The 24,204-nt window shown below is 40.9% G+C and overlaps 1 pseudogene; it reads left to right on the top strand.

The window, feature by feature from the left end:
* The first annotated feature begins 474 nt into the window (after positions 1-474).
* Positions 475-23,329, top strand: LOC107814128 (uncharacterized; annotated as a pseudogene).
* Positions 23,330-24,204: the final 875 nt, after the last annotated feature.

Genomic DNA, 24,204 nt, shown 5'->3' with positions numbered 1-24,204 from the left:
TAGTGGTGCCAATGAAATAAAATGATGTGAGAAAGATTATGAAATGAGCTTTGATTCAACTGTTCCAAAATTAATTCAAAAATAGAATTGCCTAAAAGCTTATGTACTCAAGTCATGCCCATATGCGGTTGTTTTAACTAATGCTATGCTTGGTGAGTTTTTACAATATGTTTTGCGTTCTTACATATTCGTGAGTGGAAATTGTGTATTGCCCTTTTTGGGGGAAAGTATTTCAATAATAAATGGTGTGTTACTTGTTTATGATTTTAACTTGCGCATCTACTACCAATCATTTTACTCTATTCTTGTAAAGAAATCTATTGTGCTTAAATTCTTCATTTCTAATGTACTTAAAGTTGTGATTTCCGGAATATTATATTTGTTAATATTTATAATGATGATACATGAGAGGGAAGAAATGAAAGTGTGGAATATCAAATACGGCCACCGTGCCTTGAATAAAGAACCTTGTAAATGGCCAAAAGAGCCAAAGGAATATTGTTGTTGTTATTGGTTGATAATACTAGTGAAGATTCATACAATGTCAAAGATGATGAGGTAAATACATTTGTACTTATGTTACCTTTGTGTGCAAAAACAAAAATAATATTTTTCGGAAGTATCATTAGCAAACCAAGGAAGGGTGGGTTGTAACAACCCACACCTAAAACTACATGTGTCGGTGTAGGAGTGGATTGTGATTATTCCCCTTATTTGGGATGAGATTGATGGGTTGCTATTATTCCCCTTAATTGGGATGAAACTGGTAATAATTGTGGATTGGAAAAGTCAACCCACACAGCATATGTGGGAAGGCGACCTAGCTGATCGGGTGGAGATCGGACGTCATATTGCGCACATGGTGGTACTACTCTTGGTAACACATTTCTTTCGCGTCACATGTCGAACCACTTTGTTCGAGGGGAGATGGCCTAGATGATCGGGCGTGATCGGACTCAGTGCTACAAACACTGTGGTATATCGGTGCTAATGATCTCCCAACGGTTAATATATATTAATTTCGTATTTGGAAAATTGTTATGTTTTAACTAGACATTTGGATATGGTTGATTGTGACTTGCTGTTTCTATGGCTTTCCCTTTCTTATATTGGCATTCTATTTTGAAAGAGGACAGTTAGCTTTACATACTATTACTATTCCATATGTACTAACGTCCCTTTTGCCGAGGGCGCTGCATCTTCAATGGATGCAGGTGGTTCATCAGTGGGCAACTTTGGTCACCATGGAATGCAGCTCACCATAAAGTTCCCGCAATAGCCGCACCTCTGCACCCAGAAGACAACCGAAAACATATAAACATGCATAATAAGTGCAGAAAGTGTAGTATGAGTACGTAAATCAATATGTACCCAGTAAGCATCTAGCCTAACCCAAGAGAAGTAGTGACGAGGGGTCGACATCGACACTTACTAGTGGTCCAATAAATCAAATATAGTAGGAAGTAAACATATGTGAGGCAGCGTAAACAAACGAAATAAACAAGTATAAATACGTGGTACAGTCCTCCTCTCAACAATAAACTCAAGCTCTCAATTAGCAAGTTACCTCCTCAACCGGAGTGTATATACAATGGACCTCACCAGATAGGTCGTCATAATTCAAATTAGGAAAAACTCATAGATACACTGGCTTCTTGTCAAATATTACGCACAATTTCATAAGAGTATTTTATAGAAATGCCGAGGTGTACGGCCCGATCCATCATACTGTGTGCACTGCCGAGGGTCGAAAGACACGAACCATAGATGCATCTATTATACTACCGAGGGGAACGACCCGCTCCCATGAGAGTGTGGTACATAGTCCTGCCGAGGCGAACAGCCCGATCCCATTAGAATAAGAAGCTTTAACGGGTCATTGACCCCACTCATGAATAAATATGTGATTTATGAATTTTAAGGAAAACATTTGATGAAAACGCATAGCGCGGGAGAAATTCGTAAGAGGAGCACAATTATTCTGCGGGTAATCATGAAGCTCGTCAAATCTCTACAATAGCAAGTATATAACTCTACGCAAGTCTAGTCTCAAGTCGTGACGTAAAATAAAGGAATTTAATAGGCAAAGGACAACTCAAACAGTACAGTTATAGCATGGCGGGAACCTAAGTCTACCCAGACATAACATGAATCTAGCTACGTACGGACTCTTGTCACCTCGTGCTTACGTAGACCCGTAACAAGTAGCACATATCAAATACGTTACCTAGGGGTAGCTTCCCCCTCACAGAGTTAGACAAGAGACTTACCTCGCTCTGAAGTTCCATAACCGGCTCCAACGCCACTTTAACACCTCAAGCCGATATTCGTCGCTTCAAAACTAGTCAAACAATGTGCAAACCAATAAAAATATACTCAATACTCATACTAAATCAATTCATAGCAATTCCCAACTTTGCTCGAAAAGTCAATAAAGCTAATCCGAGGGCCCGCGTGCCCGGATTCCGGAAATTTTCGAAGATAAATATTACCCATAACATTACGAATTCAAATATATAATTTATTCCCAATTTCATGTCCAAATGCGTGGTCAAAATCCAAAAATACCAAATTCTAGTTTTTCTACCAAAATCCCAAATTTCTACTAATTGCTATGTTTAAATCCATATATAAACGTGTTACTTAACTCACAATATGCAGGAATTACTTACCTTGACCTAGATGATGAAAATGTTCCCTCCAAGAACTCCAAAAATAGCCCAACCAAATAAAAATGTGAGAGAAATGGGCTAAGTCTCGGATTAAAAAAAACCCTACTGCCCAGCGACTTTCGCATCTGCGGTGAAATAGCTATTTCTACAGCTCCGCACTTGCGAAAAAACCATCGCAAGTGTGGCTCTAACTCAAGCCAGTAGCCTCCGCTTTTGCGGCACAAATAGCGCATCTGCGGATAACAAGCGTTTCTGCATTCAGGCACCTGCGTGACAAAGTCCGCTCCTGCGGCTCCAGGCCTTCTTAGACAACTCCTCTTCTACGATCTCCACTCCGCATCTGTGACCTCGCAGGTGCAGAATATTCCTCGCACCTGCGCTCCCCGGTCCCGTCCACGAATTTCGTATGTGCGACGACCCCTTCCGTGCCTGTGTGACCGCACCTGCGACCACTTCTTCCGTAGGTGCGAAAGCACCAGTCTTCAGCAACACCGGCACTTCTTCAAATCCCAATTTCAATCTGTTTTCAATCCATTTCAAACCCGAGGCCCCCGAGACCCAGTCCAAACATATCAACACATCACAAAACATGATACATACATAGTCGAAGCCTCAAATCATGTCAAACAACATCAAAATTACGAATCGACGGCCAAAACCTTTCTTTCAACTTTTCAACCTTCAAAAAACTTTGCGGAACGAGTCTGAATTACATTTAAACATCACGGAATGATGCCAAACTTTACGTGCAAGCCACAAATCACGATACGAACCTATCCCAAGGTTCGGAACTCCAAACGTACATCGATAACATCAAAATCTACTTCAAACCAAACATAAGAAATTCTTAAACTATCAAAAAATGTCAACTTTCCATAATAAGCGCCGAAACGCTTTTGGACCACCTGATACTCTACCCGAACATCCGCCCAAGTCCGAAATCATCATAAGAACCTATTGGAACCTTCAAATCCTGATTCTGAGGTCGTTTACTCAAAAGTCAAACCTTAATCAATTCTTCCAACTTAAGCTTCCGAAGTTAGAATTTTCCATCAGAATCAACTCCGAACTTCCCGAAATTCGATTCCGACTATGCGTACAAGTCATAAAACATGAAGTAAAGCTACTCAAGGCCTCAAACCGCCGAACGACGCGCTAGAGCTCAAAATGCCCGGTTGGGTCATTACATTCTCCCCCACTTAAACATACGTGTGTCCTCGAACGTGCTAAGAACTGCTCTGGAGTTACCCAAAATCAATGTTCAACACCCCGGGCACCTACCCGTGCCACCACAACCATATGAGCACATAAGCTCGAATCAGACTGAAGATCCTCCCTATAACCTTAGCTAACAAGCTTTAGGACCAAATTCCAACATCCAGAATTCTCCACGAGACCCGATTCTGACATATTAACACTGCATCAATCGCCACACGATGTACCAAACATGATCATGCTCCTCCGCTGAAATCACACCCTGCACCTCATAAATCGTTTGACCAAGGCAACCTCCTCCAAGCACAACAGTTGCAAATTCACTGACCCAGGGCCCATAGCATACCTCATAACACATATAAGCCCGATTTCAATCCTCACAATACTGCAACGATGAAAGAGATGCGCAGGAACTCATAACCACCCGTTAAATTAATAACTCATGGAGTTTCTCCGCTTACAAGAACTGTTACCTTATTCTGAATCGAATAGTGACACTTTCTCTTTAATACACCTTGCATAAATTCGATCGCACCAATTTCAGGTCCAATAGCCTCGTCTCACCCAGTACAAACTGCTCAGGCAATAAGCCACCTCAAACACTGACCATGATCTCATATGACGCCATCAATGCGCCAATAAGCTACCATTGGAACATGACACATAAGGAATGACAAATTTTGGAAAAAGAACTACCCAGCCGCATAACGAATAAAACGACTGAACAGATGCTATGAACCCTTCTCAAAGAATGAAAAACAACGTACACAAGAATAAATATAGGGAATCGTACTCAACATCTTACTGTTGCGGCGTGCAACCCGATCCACACATGATACCGTTGCGGCGTGCAACCTGATCCAAATAACATACCCGTGGCGGTGTGCCACCCGATCCACACATAAAAAAAATATATAAGGAAATACCCATCAGGCCAAAATGCTTATACATACGAAATACCGAATACCGACCACAAGCACGCCAAGTGCAAGAATACAACCCTGGGGAGACGGATAGCGCCATACGCTACAAAACCCAAGCACAACCAAGGTGCGATAAATGACCTGCATCTCGAGAGCCGTCCTGCTCATATAACACCACAAGCTACACGAGACCTCAACACATGTGCGAATAATCAAGCCGTCTCGCAACCCACATGGCACAATAGAGTATTAACCTCCAATGCCCGACGACTCCTCCGTAACAAAAGCTATGCTGAATGAACACATCCGGCCAGATGTAGAGCACACATTCCCATTAGACCCACCAACGGACCCCGAGCCAATTCCGATCATCCCATACTAAGCCAACAACCTTTCAAAGATCCACAATGGCCCAATTCATGACACATACGAGCCGTCGTCACAATCCGAAACAAACTCCCACAGTTCAAAACCAGAGGAATAGAGCGCCTTCCAGGCATAAACTCCCACATTAACGATAGTACCATAATCTCCAGGCTTGGTTTCAATCTTTAACAATCAAGTGGCTAATATGTCATACTTATACAATTTTCCCGTGGGATATGCTCCCACGACCTTCCGTACCAGGTAGCAAAGTTTGCACCTTCACACTACCAACCGTACTAATCGTGTAAAGCCAACAAAGAATCCGCAAATCAATACACAAAGCCTCTTACACAGGACACCGTTCTCAGGTGACACTAAAGAAAATGTAGCTTACTCTGAACACCTAAATTCTTCCCTACTCATCCAAGCTCATGACATTCTTGCCAACACCAAACCGCAACCTTGATCCTCAACTTCAAATTCCCATACCGCTCACTGAACCTATCGCGCCGCTACACGAGAGTACAAGAATTTATCATAACCCCTGAACTACTAGTAGAATAAACACTTTATTGGCTAGAATCACTTTCACTCAACTCATTTTAGAAGAACCATTGCAACACGTAACTGAATTTCCATAACCACAGAAAATACAAATCTCGAGTCGTGGTCTAAACCGTCATAACTCTTTCGGGATCCATCTACACAAAACAAGGCTATTAGAATCAAATACCTCCTAACAATCAAATTATAGTGGCTGTCAAGCCCGCACATACAACCACCAACCACCTGTATAATGTAACGTGCCGAAGGAACTGATCATTGCCACAATCATGTTGATTCAACCATTACTAACCGACCCAACTTCTTCCAATTTACTCTCTACTTGCCTTAGATATAATAATAGCTCCATTTGAAACATAACGAACTAAATCTGCACTCATCCCGAGTGACCCGAATCACGAGACCACATCGTCTGAATACTCATGAACTATCTCATACCCTCCTCATGCACAACAGCATCTCCAACTGGTACACCCATTCTGCAAGACCTTCCGTGAATCTGAAACTATATCTCCCTTTTCTCTAATACTGTACTGCAGACCCGAAGATAACATAGAACACTCCAAGTCCCTTTCATAATCCACTACAAAACTCGATCCTTAACCACACAACGGACCCAAAATCCTTAGGCACTGCACTTAAATTCTTGAACCCACTGGACTGTTGTTGAGAGTCACCCACTCTGACTTGGTCCTGAATATAACCAAACTCCAACGCTATGCTAGCACACGAACACCCTCTTGAAGAAGCAACCAGCTGAATTCTTTTCCTTATACATCACATCCACAAGAAGCATAAACTCTGAGTCTTCCCAAAACCTGCACCTAAATCGATAAGGCGAAATATAGCGCACATTCATCAAATCCTCTGATCGAGTTACCCCTGATGTTTTCTTTTCTTAGTCATAAATAATCCACCAATACACTGATAACCACAAAAAGCACAAGAAGACAACCACGCAACCCAATCGAGACGGTGGTCTCCCCCACTTAGCTTTAAGCTACCATCACATAATGTAGAACCCACAAGGATTCCTCCTTCTCTATTACCAGGATCTCGCACCATCAACTCGCCAAACTTCTCAAAATCTTCTACTAAACTTTTCATGGACATTCCGAATTATCAGCCCCAATCGCATATTCGACCTTCTGCCGGGTAGCAAGTAGATCTCTTCGAAGAAACTTTCATCAAAATCACGCAACCGCTAACCTGCTCATAGGAGATAACCCACTTGTGGAATTCCATACCGACATCTTCCAACTGCGCTGCACTGGGTACAACTACTATGAAATCAGTAAACCCTCTGAAGCCCACACTCGTCCACTAGCTGTAACATTCGGTTCACTCCCTGTAGTCATCAACTAAAAGCCCGACAATACATTCCAAACTCAAAGTCATGTTGCATCCAAATCGATAATCAAGTCTTCACACCCCTCTTCATTTCAAGAAAACTCCTCTTTGCTATATTCAATCTTTCTCGGTACAGTATCCACCATCCCAAATAAAATCCATAGACCCAATCACCTTCTATCATGATTCCCAAATCGCCCTAAACTTTCTCAAGGCACTTTCCTGCCACAGAATCCATATGCTACTCTGCCACTCCCACTTCGGTTAAACCACATCCTTTAAGCAACTCATCGATCTTTGCTCTTCATACTTTGACCTGCTAGTAATTCAACCACCGCAAGACACCTCCCACATGTCCTTCCTCATTCTTCGCTGCCCAATTGTGCCTCAAATCAAAATCTGTACCGGTAGCACCAGAACTAATAAATTGCTACCAACTTTAAACCTTCTAGAAGACCGTCATTCCCGAGCCATTAACATTAGAAACACCAATTCGGTTTTTGAAACCGCTACACACCTCCATCTCTGACAACCACTTCTCATGCACCATTTCACAACACCCTGCCCCGAAGGCAAATTGAAGAAGACCATAACACTGGCGAACCTTAATGCATTCAAACAAGGATGACGACACCACATCACAAATGAGAATTCTACCATGCTCGAAAATATCAAGTCTCCTTACTCCATCAACCAAGGCCTGGACATCCATAGTCCGATTGCCTTTCCTCCACAGGAATCACATGCCGAACCTCTAATTCATGCACCGAGAAATCCTCCTTTCAATTCATTCACCGCCTCGACACATAAACAAGCACCCCACCATTACATCAATACTGTGCGATAATAATGCATGAACATCATAGCAATCTGTGCATAGCCTCAAAACCATCGAAAATACAGGTACTGAGATGCAATGACAGAACATCCTTCCGCAAGGCGACGATAGTAGCCTCCCCGAATACGTAGGGGAAAACACCATGCACCACGTCTGCAGTACCATTACAACTCCTCGATGTCCAATTGATAACAAACGCTTCACGTCGTATGAGATTGAGTAGGAAGGAATAAAATCATAAGCCTGAAAGGAATCAAATCGCACGATGAGAAAAATAAGAATGGAAGTGCTCCTAACAGCCCTGTAGCCTCTCGAAGATAAGTACAGATATCTCCGTACCGATCCGCAAGACTCTACTAGACTTGTTCATGACTCGTGAGACCTAAGTGAACCTAACGCTCTGATACCAAGCTGTCACGACCCAAAATCCACACGCCGGGCAAGCCAACGGTGATTGATCAACTTAATTACTCATTTTTATTACTTTTGAAACCATAATTTCCATTAACTAAATAGTATAAAATAGAATTTACAGGGTAAAATGATAATATTTACGTGAACTACAATAATGAACAACCAGTAGGAACCCCAAAAACCCGGTGTCACAAGTGCATGATCATCTACTAAGAAGTACAATAAAAATACAACATCCGTCTGGAATACAAGTCAGACATGAGAATATAAATAACTCTAATGGAGACTCTGTATGCTACAGATCGTAACATGAAATGCATCTCACCATAAAGTCCCCGCAATAGCCGCGCCTATGCACCCAGAGGACCACCGGAAACATATAAACATGCACAATAAGTGCAGCAAGGGCACTATGAGTACGTAAATAATGCGTACCCAGTAAGTATCTAGACTAATCCCAGAGAAGTAGTGACGAGGGGTCGACATCGACACTTACTAGTAGTACAATAAATCAAATATAGTAGGAAGTAAACAGATGTGAGGCAGAGTAAACAAACGAAATAAACAAGTATAAATACGTGGTATAATCCTTCTCTCAACAATAAACTCAAGCTCTAAATTAGTAGTTACCTCCTCAACCGGAGTGTATATACAATGGACCTCAACAGATAGGTCGTCATAATTCAAATTAGGAAAAACTCACAAATACACTGGCTTCGTGTCAAATATTACGCATAATTTTATAAGAGTATTTTATAGAAATGCCGAGGTGTACGACCTGATCCCATCATACTGTGTGCACTGCCGAGGATCGAACGACACGAACAATAGATGCATCTATTATACTGTCGAGGCGAACGGCCCGCTCCCATAACAGTATGGTACATAATCATGCCGAGGCGAACAACCCGATCCCATTAGAATAAGAAGCTTTAACGGGTCATTGACCCCACCTCACGAATAAACATGTGAGTTATGGATTTTTAAGGAAAACCTTTCGATAAAAATGCATAGCGCGGGAGAAATTCTTAAGAGGAGCACAATTATTCTGCGGCTAATCATGAAGCTCGCCAAATCTCTACAATAGCAAGTCTATCACTCTACGCAAGTCTAGTCTTTAGTCGTGATGCAAAATAAGGAATTTAATAGGCAAAGGACAACTCAAACAGTACAGTTATAGCATGGCGGGAACCTAAGTCTACCCGGACAAAACATAAATCTAGTTACGTATGGACTCTCGTCACCTCGTGCTTACGTAGACCCGTAACAAGTAGCACATATCAAATACGTTACCTAGGGGTAGCTTCCCCCTCACAGAGTTAGATAAGAGACTTACCTCGCTCTGAAGTTCCATAACCGGCTCCAACGCCACTCTAACACCTCAAGTCGATATTCGTCGCTCCAAAACTAGTCAAACAATGTGCAAACCAATAAAAATATACTCTAATACTCATACTAAATCACTTCATAGCAATTCCCAACTCCGCTCGAAAAGTCAATAAAGTCAACCCTCGGGCTCGCGTTCCCGAATTTCGAAAATTTTTGAAGATAAATATTACCCATAATATTACGAACTCAAATATATAATTTATTACCAATTCCATGTCCAATTTCGTGGTCAAAATCCAAAAATACCAAATTCTAGATTTTCTACCAAAATCCCAAATTTTTACTAATTTCCATGTTTAAATCCATATATAAACCTTGTATTTAACTCACAATATGCGGGAATTACTTACCTTGACATAGATAATGAAATTCTTCCCTCCAAGAACCCCAAATATCGCCCGACCAAATACAAATGTGAGAGAAATGGGCTAAGTCTCGGATTAAAACACCCCCACTGCCCAGTGACTTTTGCATCTGCGGTCAAATAGCCGCTTCTGCGGCTCCGCACCTGCGGAAAAATCATCACAGGTGCGGCTCCAGCTCAAGCCAGCAGCCTCCGCTTTTGCGGCCCAAATAGCGCATCTGCGCTTCCGCTTCTGCTGACAACAAGCGCTTCTGCGCTCATGCACCTGCGTGACAAAGTCCGCTCCTGTGGCTTGAGGCCTTCTTGGCCAACTCCGCTTCTCTAATCTCCACTCTGCATCTGCGACCTCGCAGGTGCAGAATATTCCTCACACTTGCGCTCTCCGGTCCCGTCCACAAATTTCGCACGTGCGACGAGCCCTTCCGTGCCTACGTGACTGCACCTGCGACCACTTCTTCCGCATGTGCGAAGGCACGAGTCTTCAGCAACACCAACACTTATTCAAATCCCAATTTCAATTCGTTTCGCACCCGAGTCCCCCGAGACCTCGTTCAAACATACCAACACATCCCAAAACACGATACGGACTTAGTCAAAGCCTCAAATCACATCAAACAATATCAAAATTACAAATCGACGGCCAAAACCTTTCTTTCAACTTTCCAGCCTTCAAACTTTGCCGAACGCGTCCGCATTACACTTAAACATCCCAGAATAATGCCAAACTTTACGTGCAAGACACAATTCATGATACGAACCTATCCCAAGGCTCGGAACTCTAAACGTACATCGATAACGTCAAAATCCACTTCAAACCAAACATAAGAAATTCTTAATATTTCAAAAATGCCAACTTTCCATAATAAGCGCTGAAACGCTTTCGGACCACCCGATACTCAACCCGAACATACGCCCAAGTTTGAAATCATCATATGAACCTATTGGAACCTTTAAATCCCAATTCCGAGGTCGTTTACTCAAAAGTTAAACCTTAGTCAATTCTTCCAACTTAAGCTTTCGAAGTTAGAATTTTCCATCTGAATCAACTCTGAACTTGCCGAAATTCGATTCCGATAACGCATAAAAGTCATAAAACATGAAGTAAAGCTACTCAAGGACTCAAACCTCCAAACGACACGCTATAGCTCAAAATGACCGGTCGGGTCATTACAGATACCAACTTGTCATGACCCAAACTCCCACCGGGGCTGCGACAGAGCCTAAACACTACTTGCTAGGCAAACCTATAGTTTTACAATACAATGAATTCAATAAAACATAACTTAATAATCTCAACAGCAGAAATATCATGAAATATCTAAGAAAAACAAGCGATAACACTACTACAACCATCCCAAAGATATTGTGTCAACGAGTATATGAGCACTATAGAATCTCAATACATGGATAAATCCTCAATACAAATGTCTGAACAATAGAACAATAATAACATATAAAAATGGAAGAGAACTTCAAGGTCTACAGATGACATATCAGCTACCTCGTAGTCTCCACAAGCTGGTACCAATGCAACTCTAGCAATCACCGCGCCGGGAAGTACCTAGATCTGCACATGAAGTGCAGAGTGTAGTATGAGTACAATCGACCCCATATACTTGATTTTTGGCCTCCCATCGACCCTTGGCCAAATCGCGCCACGAGCGCTCAGCATACAAAGAGGTTGAAATCAGTTGTCGAACCCAACCTGCAAGGTACGGGACTGCACCAGGAAACCAGGGGGAAGCTGCACCATAAAGAAGAATATAGATGAGAAGAGGTAAAGGAAACATAACAAGTAATCAAACGTTATCGGTGAAGTTCTACTTACTCTTTATGTTCCATTCTTCGGGGAATGACATTTTCTCGGCGGGGATTAAGTCGTAGGTCCTGACTCCGACAAACTGGCACATCCATCCTCGGTCTTTGTCCTCATCTATGCTCGAGAATAGCACCTTCGTGGCCTGGCACTGAAGCCTTATCAGTCCGCCCCGATAAAGATGGGGGTTGTATAGCCTAATGAGATGATCGAGGGTGAAAGACATCCCCCCGATCTCGCTCGAGAAGAATCTGAGCAAAATGACAATGCGCCAAAAAGAGGGGTAGATTTGGCTTAGGGTTACCCGGTATTGGCGGCAGAGGTCGATTATGACTGGATCGACTAAACCCAGTGTGAAAGGGTAAGTATACACACTTAAGAACCCTTTCACATGAGTGGTAATGTCCTCCTCGGGGGTAGGAATCACCACCTCTTTATTCTCCCAGTGGCAGTCCTTTTTCACCTGCTCGAGATTGCCTTCGGATATCGAACAAATGTATCTAGACATGGGCTCGCATCGGCTAGGAACCGAAGAGGATTTTTCGACTATAAAGTCGGAAGTAAGTTCACATGGCCCGGAGATGCACTCTTCGATACGTGGCTCCACCGGTGTTTTGTCACCGGCCGGCCGCGATGAGGAGGCCTTTTCTTCTTGAGGAACGGTCTTTGATATTTTTCCATTGCTATATGAGGTTTAAAGAAGAAGAAGGCGGAATTTGTGTTTTAATAAGAGATTGGCAAACAAAAATCGACAAAGTTGGTGAACTTGAAGAGAATAGAAGAGCTTTTGAAAATTAGAAGAAGTTTGAAAGTAAAGTTTGAAAAGATTATGAAGGTGGTCTATTTATAATAGCCATTTTGACGATTTGAAAGCACTGGTGGCCGACCATCAACTGGCATTAATTAATGACCTTGGGAACTGCACAGACGCGACGCTTCAATTGCTTCTATCGCTTACGTCACGATGCTGACGTCATAATTGATCGAGGTATTAAATCGAAGTCTCAAATTCGTTTCTTCTCGTTACACTCTAAAAATGAGGGGACTATCTGTATACGGTTGAAATCGGACATACCCGATTTCGTTGGCAGGAGAGTTGCCTCGAGGGTAACCTCATAATAGATCGGGCTCGAGCTCGAAGATAGAACATCACGCCTGGAGATTGAAGTGTTCATTAAGATCGAGGCCGGCAACAATCGAGATCAAACATGAGTGACTTCGAGTAAGGCGTAATACCGGAATGACGAGATATAAGTAACCGATCGAAGATCCCGGCAAAAATCCCGAAATAGATCAAATCAAAGTGGTTATTAGTGCCAATCATGAGATCTACTTCCGTTATTAGAGTTGTACCTTAGATTCCTCTATTATATAAAGAAGGATCCCATTCACTTGTAAGAAAAAGAAGGATTATTCACCGATAAGAATATACATATACGCTGCTTTCTTTATTTTACTTACTGTTCATCGTTGTTTATTCCATCCTTCACTGTTCTTATTAACTAACCTCGGGACTATCTCGAATCGAAGTCGAGGCATTATTTGCGGACCGGTTTGATTTATTTTATTATCCAATTTATCTATTTAATTCGTTGTTTATCAATCGGTACTCGTTTAAATCACATATCCTTAAAACCACAATATAAACTTAGTTAATCAATTTTTAGGGTAAACAAATGCTTTTCTCATTCTCTTTCAGACTTTCAGTCACGTTGAAGCTCTTCCCGTCTTTGAGGATCCAAATTCATTGAAGCCGGTACTTGTCGACCCCCCCGAAAACTCTATTTTTATTGTTTAGAAAGTACATGCCATTTCTACATATTATTTTCATTTATTTTTCTGTTTGTTTGGAATGTGATTTCGTATTTTTGGAAGTGATTGAATATGGAGATTTAGTTAACTTTGGCCAATGTGCATGTAGTTTCTGATTTGTGGAATGTAAAGGGGAAGCTTTTCTTGGATTTTCTTTTTGGTCATTTTGGGATTAAGAGGCTGCTTCTTTATTTATGAGCTTGAAATGTAACATGTTCAATGGACGTTCTTATAATTGCTTAAATTTCACTACCGAAATTGTTGAAGGAAGAACTTATTGCAATTAGGCAAAGTTCCTACGGTCGTGAAACTTGTGATGGATGAGATTTTGTGTTTACCAATATTTTAGTACTAAATTATTGGAGCGTCAAATTCCACACTGTGTTAGGTGTCACAGGGGGTGATATTTCTATGTCTGAGGTTCACCTCCATATCAAGTCCAAACTTGACTCAGCCTTTCCCAACACTTAGAGCCAAATTTTAGTGTCTTTGACTTTAACTTAGTTTTAGGACCGACAACCCACTCTACTTGGCAAAAAAACACAAGTCGTTCTAGGCCAACACTAAGACTCGCCCAAGCCGAGCCCCAGCCCCAGCCCCAGCCCCTTAGGAACACTCTTTAGAAACCCTTCTATGAAATTCCCTCGCGAATTTCCCACTTAAAAATCTGACTAAGTCCAAAGGCACACATTATAGCACATGTAACAACCTTTGGCACTTGACAACACAAGGATACTTGTCGTATACAACTTATGACACTTGTTCCAGTGTTGTCAAAGGCGCGCTTAAAGCGTGCTTAAGCCCTGAAGCAAGGCTCAAAACACGTTGAGCGCTTCGCCTCGCTTTGTGGGCGCTTTAGTGTTGAATCAAAACTCTAAGTCATACTTTTCCTTGCCAATGAGTGTAATCCTGAAAAGGCGACCTCAAACAATTGATATTTTACTTTATTGTGAATTTGTTTTTAATTTCTTTGTCCATATATTTGTTATTCATGCTTATAATGATTAGTGTTGGACTACATGCATATTTTTACTTTTCTTTCGTTGCGCCTTTTTTCATTAAAGTCCACGCTTTATTTACGCTTTGCGCTTAAAGCTCCAATGGACCTCGGAGCTTTTTTGTGCTTTTCGCCTTTGATAACACTGACTTGTTGGGCTCAAGGCTAATCAGTTCCTAACATGTAGTTGATATCCCCAACTACGTAGGCCATTATCCGCACGAATTAAAGAGACTACAAGCATAAAGACATACAACAGTTACAAATAAAAGAATTCGCCCAATTGCTCCTCATGTGCACTGCATGTGCTTGTGCTGCCCACCTGTTGCGCCCCCAAGATTTGCTTCGCGCCAAGCCTTGGCATCTTGACACTTCTCCGCCCCAATGCCATGCCCGCAAACTGATGCCAATGACTTAGCTGCACACGCCAATCACCAATGCCACTCAACACATGCCTTGGTTGAGTTTCATGCCTTGTCGTGCCAACTCTTGTTTCACCTGTGCCATTGCCTATCTTTAGCTTCAGCCTGCCTTTCCTTTGCTTTCTTAGCCTTATGCTGCTCGGCACCTATGCCATGACGCCTTCACTTGCCCACACAACTTTGTCAAACCCTTGCCAACTTTGTCTTGCCTCCCTCAAGACCTTGGCCTGTACTTGCACGCAGCCAATCTCATTCCGTGGTGTCATCCGGCACACCTTGGCCTTGCAACTGATTGTTGCTACTGACAATGCCTTCCCCATTGTCCTGCATGTTGTTTTCCACCCGCATGTCCATGACAAGGCCATCATGCCAAATCCTTGCCATAGCCATGCCATGTCCGATGTGAAAGAGTCAGACCCCTAACAGTAGGCTACTGAAGACTGAATTGATAACTGCTAATGTGTGGGTAACAGTACGGTTCCTCCCTTTATTACTACTAGAACTATGGAAAGCTTAAAAGTGCTTGACGTACGGGATATTATGAGAAAGTTGTGGTTGACTTATGAGTTATGACATATCCAAAAAAGAAATGAAGAAGCGAGAAAAGCTGTGTATCTTCACCCAGATTTTCTTTGTCTCTTATTCACACTTTTGGTAGAGATGCCTATTTGATAGTTTTGGGCTGGCATATTTAGGTGCTCAAGTAAAAAGTTGGGTTTTATTACCATTTCAAACAAAAAATACTGTAAATAGAGTTGAGCTTTGTTTTCCAGGAAAAAAGACAAGAAAGAAAAATAGTTAGTGTTTCAAATGCTAAAATCTTAAATACATTAAAGATAACTGTAACATGATTAAAGAAACTCAGGCATCGCATAAGCGGTTTTAATCATTAGTTTGAAGAGAAAATAGTTCATATATCTTGATGGGAATGTGGGATAATTTTGTCCATATATAGTGAAACTTTGACACTACATTCTTTAATACTTGAGGAGCAGTTCGTTGCCCTAGTAAATGTGTGACCTGAACTTTCATGTTATTTCATTAGGGCTGCTGGGCTCCTATCACCTCTCTCGCTTCCTAATTTTTGTGACAGATAACAAGATATAAAGTTCTAATTTAATAGCTATAGTTCTATACTACCTAAAAGAGATCGGATAAGAGTGTTCAATGTTAATCTTTTTATGTATTTAATTTTAGCCAGTACAGGGTGGATCTGGGAGTTATGGGGAAAAAGTCATGATTCAGCATAATATTTTTATGACAGCTTAGAAAAAAGTTGCATGGTTAATTCGGAATAGAGGAGTATTTATCTGATCTTTGATAGAAGAGTATCTTTTTTTTTTCTCTGTCTTCAAAGAACATTTGTCCTATTAGATTTCTCACCCCAGTCTGGTAAAAAGGGAGAGGGAGAGGGAGAGGGAGAGGAGAGAGGGATAGAGAAGCAGTTTAGGGTTAGAGGGATCAAACTAGTGGTACTAAGTAGATGAGATAGGTATGACAAAGAAGATTGCCTGAATTATGTCATACACTAGTTCCTTCAGGCGGCAATAGAATTGTCCAGATAGTTAAGTTGTTGTTCATGATATCCAGCCTTAAGGATTTCACATAAAATGTTCTAAGTTACTGTGGCACCTAACTTATCCAGAGACATAGAATGGAATTAAAAGGAAAACATTTCTCAAGAGGAATATCAACAGAACTATGTGTTTACATGCATTTAGCATATATTTTATGTTTGCTCTTTAATCAGGAATGTTTTATTGCCTACATATGCGGATTTATATCAAATGTTTATTGGGTATATGTGGATCAATTCCTCAAATGCTTCACTTCCTAAATTTGATTCTTCTAAACCTTCCATTTAACTGCAACCTGAATCTAGTTTGTCTCAATCTTAATGTCAGAGCCATCTTTTTAGCTGTAAAACCTGCATGTCACATGGCATGATATTTAGGCATCAGTCGTTTCTTAAATTTAACCTTGTTAGCATTTATCCAGGTTCCATGTCCTCATATATTACATCCTGCTGAGAAATATATATCCTTGATCGTACCTACGTACAATGAAGAGCGCAGGCTTCCTGTCGCCCTTGATGAAACATAGAAGTAAGTACAGAAATGATTTATCTCCTGTATCTGCTTTGTACCGAGTAACATCTGATCCAGGATATATAGCTCATACTTGTTGAAAGACTAGTCAAGATGACAATAATTCCCCTTCTATCTACTGAGTTCTGAATCCATTTTACTTTGTGACTTACAGACAGCTGGTTCCAGGATATATAGCTCGTGTTTTTCCTTGACTAGTCATGTTAACAATAATCTCCCTTTGTATACTGAATGCTGAATGCATTTGACTTTATAACTTGCGGAGGCTGAAGTTTTCTAGATTACTATGTAGTCTGACTCTTCTGTAACTATAGCTGCTAGAGAACCATCTCTTAAAAAAGCCATTATAAATTCTACTCTTGAAACTCCATTCTTATATTTATTGAGTCTAATGATACAACTGGTTTTGATGGTCTGGTTTTTATCTGTAAATGTTGTACATTTTGCAAATCTCTCATATATGCAGGCTGCAAAAAAAGTTTTGTTTTAGGTAAAGTTTCTAATCCATTCTGACCACTATGGTTAGTGAATTTTGCAACGGTATCGAACATATGAACCAGGTAGCTTAGTCTTACTTATCTTGATGAACAGAATCCATCTCCCAAATATTAATTTTTGTTGGTTATTGAGGCATAAAGGTGCACTCTTTATTTAGCTCACCTTTGATATACTAGTGTCTTGTTCGTAATTTGTTGAGCTTGATTCATTTTTAAAAACTATAACTTTTGGAACCTAAAATTTCATCTTCTAGGGGGCTGCACGTGTTCAAACGTGAATGTTGTCTATTAATTTCCTGTCTATTAGAAGATTAAAGGGTTAAGCAAGTACTTTTCTTTTATAATAATTTTTGTCACCTTTTTGGTGTTATGTCAGTTAGTTGAGAATATTGTTCAAATCAAGGCATCTCTATTTAAGAAGCTTACATATTTTTTTTTTCCCAATAACTGCAGTTATCTTCAACAACGTGCTGCCAAGGATGACAAATTTACATATGAGGTATGTGCTAGGTGTAGCAAGTAATTTCATTTTCTTTAGTTTGATTATCTTCTACTGGGAAGATCTGACCAGAGAGGAGAGATGTGGCAGCTAAGAACATGAATGAATACAGGCTGTTTTTATGGAATACTATGACTTCATGATAACTTTTCAGTGCTGATATTTCACATAAACTGTGATGATCCTGATGAATTGATACATTTGGGTGCTGATGTATTATGCATGAGAAAGTATATCTGGCGTTCATTAGTATGTTGAATCTAGCAACATTTATATTGCTTGATCTTCGATATGGTAAACTTTTCTAATTGCTTCTTGCCGAGAGAAATTCCAGCCCTACTTATTAAAAAACATAAAGTTCAAGCCCTGCAGTTCTCAAGGTTTAGGGTTTATCCATATTCCTGAGAACGTCAACGAAGAGTAATTTGTTTCCCATGCCTCTTTATACAGAGTTAATCGGGGAACACTATGAACAGATTGTACTGTTCCAGCTTTTCCAACTACTAGAAATGATTGCCTGTTCAAACTGAGAATGGATATTGCAACATGCTTGCATACTTTGATCAGATCATGGTCCCTTGGCTGAAATGAACTCCCTTAGTTTAGCTGTTATCCATGAGTTTTGATCCTTCAGTCCTATTCATAAGTCTCTCATACTGCTTTGTCGCCCTTGCATGGAGACTACTGTTCACCACCGAGCGCTTGGCCTTGGAAAACTCATCTCTTTAAGAAAAAAATGGGAAAACACTTCATTTTGTAGTTGGGGAAAGGGAACTTGATGAGGGGACTTGACGAGGGGAGTATGGACCTTTCTTCTTTGTCTTCTGACGATTAACACCTAATTGACTACTTGCTAAAATAGAAGACACTGAAGAAAGTCAAGATGATTTCTTCAAAAAAAAATTGGCCTTTCAAATTTTAGTGGTACTATATGTAGGGAAAACTTTTTTCCCCTTAAATCAGTACATTAGTAGGGAAAACTTCTCAGATGAGCCTAGAAAAGCTCGAAGTACAGAAGGCATGAGAGTACATGCATCTATCACTGAAATGTTGGAAATCAGAACCTTGAAAAAGTTGGTTCTACTTCGAGCAATCCCTTATTATCGCTGTTGTTTATTTAGGTAGCCTGAGATAACATTGATGGCTCTCTACATCCTCAGTCTGTTTAATGCTGCAATAGTTTGTTATCCTTGTTGGTGGGAGTGCTGATGGAACAAAAAGAGTGGCTTTTGACTTTGTGAAGAGATACTGCGTTGACAATGTGCGAGTTATCCTTCTTGGGAAGAACCATGGAAAAGGGGAAGCTATAAGAAAAGTGAGTCCAGTCTTACCTACTCATTAATTCATTCAGAAAGTTCTCCCGAGTCTTTATTCTGTTTATGTCTTAAGTTTTACTTTGCAATAGTTGTTTAAAGCTATTGCTTCTGTGAAAGCATCGTACAAACAGGGAATGATTCACTCACGTGGTGAACTGCTTCTAATGCTTGATGCTGATGGGGCAACCAAAGTACATGATTTAGAAAAGCTTCAAAACCAGGTTGATGACCATGCATTGGTTTTCTTTTGTTTCAGGTTCATGTAGTTGCTAAAAAGGATCGCCAATTTGGAGATTCTGCTGGTAGTGATTCCACTATGATAATAGCAGATTCTTGTTGCTGTCGTACTCATCTTTAAAAGAAGGCTTTAGCAACAGTTCAGTTTTCTATACTCGTTTATTATATAGTTTGAATCGTCCTATTAGTCATATATTCTAGTGCTTTCTCGTGCTTTGAAATATATGTAAGTGATTTATGCTCCATGGAAAAGGAAATGGTATAGGAATTTCTTGATGAAGGGTTTCCATATGGTGGTTCTTTTGGCTGCTGGTAGTGGAATAACACTCAGGTAATCTGCCTTCGCAGTATATATAGCTCAACCCCCTCCTCAAGACTACATTTGCATTTAGGACCTTTGGCCCACTAGAGTTCTTTTAATTTCAGTTGATTAAGACTGCATCTATCACAGTGCATGTTCAAGATGTTTACCGGAGTTGCTGCTCGGAAGCTTTTTCTAGATATATGTTTGAAAAGGTATTTTGCTGAAACAACTTCTCGTCCCAATCTATATGAATTATTTCTTTGCTGGCTGACGATATATTCTTTCTAGGGGCATCAAGTTCTAAAGGGAAAGTGTATATTAATTTGCTATTTCCTTGTTGCTTCTAGCCTTTTCTTCTTGGAGTCTGTTATTCTGAAGTCGTAACTTTTCGGGTAGTATTAACTTCAACCAAATCATGAATTTTGCTCCAGGATTTTTGATTCCTTGTCACAGTTTCTTTGGCCATTTTTCGCCCCTCGAGAAAAACCAGGCAAAATGTTCAGTATACTAGATCCAATGCCTTTTTGGTTCTTCTGACAGTTGCAGTTTTTTGAAATGGTGCAATTTTATAATGACCCGACCGGTCGTTTTGAGATCTAGCGCGTCGTTCGACGATTTGAGGCCTTGAGTAGCTTCACTTCATGTTTTATGACTTGTACGGGTGGTCGGAATTGAACTTCGGAGAGTTCGGAGTTGATTTGGAAAGAAATTTTTTATTTCGGAAGCTTTAAGTTGGACGAATTGACTAAGGTTTGACTTTTGAGTAAACAACCTCAGAATCGGGATTTGAAGGTTTCAATAGGTTCGTATGATGATTTCGGACTTGGGTGTATGTTCGAGTTGAGTATCGGATCACTCAGGAGCATTTCGGTACTTATTAGGGAAGGTTGGCATTTTGAAGGTTTAAGAATTTCCTAAGTTTGGTTTGAAGTGGGCTTTGGTGTTATCGATGTCCGTTTGGGATTCCGAGTCTTGGAATAGGTTCATATGGTGATTTATGACTTGTACGCAAAGTTTGGCATCATTCCGGAATGTTTTGATATGGTTCGGACGCGTTCGTTGAAGTGTGAAAGTTTAAAGAAGGATTTCGATCGTCGATTCGTAGTTTCGATGTTGTTTGGCGTGATTTTAGGTCTCGACTAAGTTCGTAATGTGTTTTGGGACGCGTTGGTATGTTTGGTCAAGGTCCCGGGGGCCTCGGGTGGATTCCGGATGGTTAACAGATCGGATTTTGGACTTAAGGAAAAGCTGGAGAATTCTAGTTGCTGGTGCAACCGCTTCTACGGAAGCTTCATCGCTGAAGCGACCTCACAGAAGCGAGGCAGTGAACCGAAAAAGCGGCTGGAAGTGAGCTGGGCAGAGGCCGCAGGTGCGAAGGAATTCCCGCACCTGCATGATCGCAGATGCGACCATTGGAGCAGAAGCGAAGGTTGGCCAAGAAGGCCTGGGCCGCAGAAGCGAACATGGAAGCGCAAGTGCGCGAGCGTAGAAGCGCTTGAGGCCCGCAGAAGCGGAAGCGTAGGTGCTCTACTGAGGGCGCAGAAGCGAGGGTTGATGGTTTGTGCTGGAGCCGCACCTGCAATGGATTTTCTGCAGGTGCGGAGCCGCAGAAGCGGCTACTGTTCCGCAGGTGCGAGGAAGCGCTGGGCAGAATTGGATTTTTATACGGGATTTGGCATATTTTCTTTCATTCTCTCTTGGTTTGGGCAATTTTTGGAGAGCTTCAAGTGGAGATTTTCATCAACCATTGCAAGGTAAGTAATTCCCACACAATTTTAGTGAAATACTTGGATTATATACGGATTTTTACATGAGATTTTAAGAGGAAGACCTAGAATTGATAGTTTTGGATTTTCACCATAATTTTGGAAATTGAATTAGGAATAAATTGTATATTTGAGTTCGTGGCGTTATGGGTAAAGTTTATCTTCGAAAATTTTTGGAATCCGGACACGTGGACCAGAGGGTCGACTTTATTGACTTTTTGAGCGGAGTTGGGAATCATTATAAATTGTTAAATTGTAAGCATTGGAGTATATTTTGAATGATTTACATATTGTTTGACTAGTTTCGGGATGTTTGGCTTTGAGTTGAGGTGTTAGAGAGGCGTTGGAGCCGGTTATAGAATTTCGGAGAGAGGTAAGTCTCCTGTCTAACCTTGTGAGGGGGAAAATACCCCTAGGTAATATTTATTATTATGTGTAACTAGTTGTGGGTGCTATGTACGCACGAGGTAACGAGAGTCCGTACATAGCAAAAACATGATTATGTCCGGGCAGACTTAGGACTTTATCATATAATATTTATAAATTGTTTGGACTCATTTTGCTAGTCTAATGAATTGAAATTTTTAACTGAAATTGATTTAGAAACATGTAAATATATTAGGCCGAGCTTTATCACCTTGAGTTGTTTCCAAGTTATTTGACAAATGTAAATGGGTATATTTATTATTGTGCCCACATACTGTATAGTAAGCATATGCCTCATAATTCGATAACTTCCTTCCTTTCTTGTGGAGCGGGACGAATGCCTCGACAGTATAATAGATGCACATATGGTTCGTGCCGCTCGACCCTCGGCAATGTACACATTATTCTGGATCGGGCCGAACAACCTCAGCATAATCGTGCGTTATATCGCTGGTAGTCAGACGCTCACGAGATTATCTTTCCACTGATGCCCGACGTTTTATATGGTATTCCTTATTCATTTGACATTGGCACTTGACATTTTTCTGAGCTGTTAAGGTAGAATATAAGATTGAGAAATTCATACGTTAAAAGAAATATTTGTAAGATTACGTAACTTACAAATTTACCCCATTATTGTTGTGTGCTTCATATCTACTTATGATTTATTATATTGCTTTATTGGACCTCTAGTAAGTGTCTCGTCACTACTTCTCCGGGGTTAGGCTAGATACTTACCGGGTACGCGTTGATTTATGTACTCATGCTGCACTTCTACAGTAAATGTGCAGGATATGACAGGTTCATTTGGTGATCATCTTGGCGCGTAAGCGCACCTGTTGAGAGGACTTCATGTGAGCTGCATTCCAGGCTACACATCGCAGTCCACCGAGTCTCCATCGTATTATTTATTTTATCCTATCTTATTGACATTCTGGACAAATGTTGTATTATTATTGTACTCCTTAGAAAATGCTCATGCACTTGTGACACCGCGTTTTGAGGTTATACTAGTTGATGCTCACGGTTTCGTATATTATTATCGCATTTCATTTCCTTTATAAACTACAAATGTTGTACGTTCCCGTGGATTTAAAAGTGTAAGTCTCTTTCCATATTAAAATCTATGATTTTGAAAGTAATAAAATGGGTAATTAAATTGATAAAGCACCGTTGGATTGTCTGACGACGGCGTTAGGTGCCATCACGACCTATAGTGGATTTTGGGTCGTGACAGCTTGGTATCAGAGGGTTAGGTTCACTTAAGTCTCACGAGTCATGAGCAAGTTTAGTAGAGTCTTGCAGATCGGTACGAAGACGTCTGTACTTATCATCAAGAGGCTATAGGGATGTTAGGAGCACTTCCCTTCTTGATTTCTTATCGTGCAATTTGATTCCTTTGAGTCTTATGCCTTTATTTCTTTCCTATTCAATCTTATGCGACATGAAGCGCTTGTTATCAGTTGGGCGTCGAGGAGTTGTGGTGGTACTGCAGATGTGGTGCATGATGTTTTTCCCTATGTGTTCGGGCGAGCTATTATCGTCGCCTTGCGGAAGGATGTTTTGTCATTTCGACTCATTATCCGTATTTCCTATGGTTTTGAGGCTATGCACAAGTTGCTATGATATTCATGCGTTGTTGTCGCACAGTGTTGGTGTAATGGTAGGGTGCTTATTTATGGATCGCGACAGTGAATGACTCGAAAGGAGGACTTCTCAATTCATGGTTTAGAGGTTCAATATCTAATTCCAGTGGAGGAAGGGCAATCGAACTATGGATGTTCAGGTTTTGGTTAATGGAGTAACGAGACTTGATATTTTCGACCATGGTGGAATTTTCATTTGTGATGTGGTGTCGTCGTCCTTGTTTGAATGTATTGAGATTCGCCGGTGTTATGGTCTTCTTTGA

Source organism: Nicotiana tabacum, chromosome 14 (genome assembly GCF_000715075.1).
Source record: "Nicotiana tabacum cultivar K326 chromosome 14, ASM71507v2, whole genome shotgun sequence".
In the NCBI taxonomy this organism is placed as follows: domain Eukaryota; kingdom Viridiplantae; phylum Streptophyta; class Magnoliopsida; order Solanales; family Solanaceae; genus Nicotiana; species Nicotiana tabacum.
The sequence above is the reverse complement of the archived record's forward strand: the minus strand, read 5'-3'. Positions and strand labels throughout refer to the sequence as shown.